The 1,238-nt window shown below is 54.1% G+C and overlaps 1 protein-coding gene across 5 annotated transcripts in view; it reads right to left on the reverse strand.

The window, feature by feature from the left end:
- The window catches only part of ASCC2 (activating signal cointegrator 1 complex subunit 2), a 38,386-nt gene extending 37,148 nt beyond the window's left edge, over positions 1-1,238 (reverse strand). For all 5 annotated transcript variants that reach the window (XR_003255299.1, XM_026076601.1, XM_026076599.1 and 2 more), the window contains exon 1: positions 1,153-1,238. The gene's annotated coding sequence lies outside the window, so the exon portion shown is untranslated. The remainder of the gene's footprint in view (positions 1-1,152) is intronic.

Below are 1,238 nucleotides of genomic sequence, written 5' to 3' on the forward strand. Positions count from 1 at the left end.
AAAAAGCACACCATCTAACATTTTAGAGTTCAATTTTTCATGGAAATTTTGAAAAAAAAATTACACTAGAGCAACACCAACATGCTGCACAGCTTAGAAAATTCTAAATAATTGTGTCTTTCCTAACGAATTTAAAAATTAGAATATTGACAAGAGTATTTTCAAGATTTTAATGATAAATAACTTCTTTGCAAAAACACTCTTATGAGCAGAACAAACTAGCCTGTTTTTCAGTTCTCATCACATAATTAATTTTGCTCTTATAATTTCTAGTGTCGTTTTGAAAACTCCACGTGCAAGCATGTACTTGTAAGAAGGAAAAAAAATAGCCTGTGTCTTATTTCAAATCTGGTAAGCACCCAAATCTCCATTTCAAGTCAAGAACATCCTGGAAGAGACAGGCCCCAGACAAAATGCTTATTCAGGTGGAGAGAGGAACAAACATGAGTATGGAACGTGCACACCTGAGAATTAGTCAAGATCGTTATCGGATGCTTTTCCCCACAAGCTTTGGTCTAAACCGCAAGGACGTAATTAATTCCGAGTGCCTAAGAGTTTTGGGCACAGCCAGTGCTGACAAAGGATAAACCAATCCAAACTTTTTCCAGGGAAACTTATTTCCAGCGCACCAGAAGCGCTGCCTCCCCTGTGCTTTGCACACCACACACAGGCGCAGAGCCGAGGGGACAGCCGGAGCCGAGGGGACAGCCGGAGCGCTGCGCACACTGCCAGCCCGGCACCCCGCGCAGCACAGCTCTTAGGGTGCTGCCGTGCTGCCCCGTCACCAACAGCAACAGGGCTGCATGGCTGCGCAGCGCCCCGTCAGGCAAACCCCGCACAGCCCCCTGCCCTGAGCCCGGCCACCACCAGCAGGGCCCCACCAGTGTTCCCCAGATCTGCCCAGCTCCGCCAGCCAGGCGTCAGGCCCTGACACCCCGCACACCCGGCCCCACTACCCCCTACAGCTGCTGACACCTGACCCAGACCCTGCCCCACCACACACCCTGCCCCACCACCCCCTACAGCCACTGACACCTGACCCAGGCCCTGACACCCCCCACACCTGCCACACCACCCCCTACAGCCCAGCCACCCCCTTTCACCCTGCCCATCCCCCGCCCCGGGCCCTGCCCTCCCCGCCGCCCCCGTTACCGGACAGCTGCCGTCGCCGTCACGCCGCCGTCGCCTCGGCTCAGCCCGGCGCCCCACTTCCGCCGCCAAAGGGCCCTTCCGCTGCC

The sequence above is a fragment of the Apteryx rowi genome, unplaced genomic scaffold (genome assembly GCF_003343035.1).
Source record: "Apteryx rowi isolate R43461 unplaced genomic scaffold, aptRow1 scaffold_434, whole genome shotgun sequence".
Taxonomy (NCBI): domain Eukaryota; kingdom Metazoa; phylum Chordata; class Aves; order Apterygiformes; family Apterygidae; genus Apteryx; species Apteryx rowi.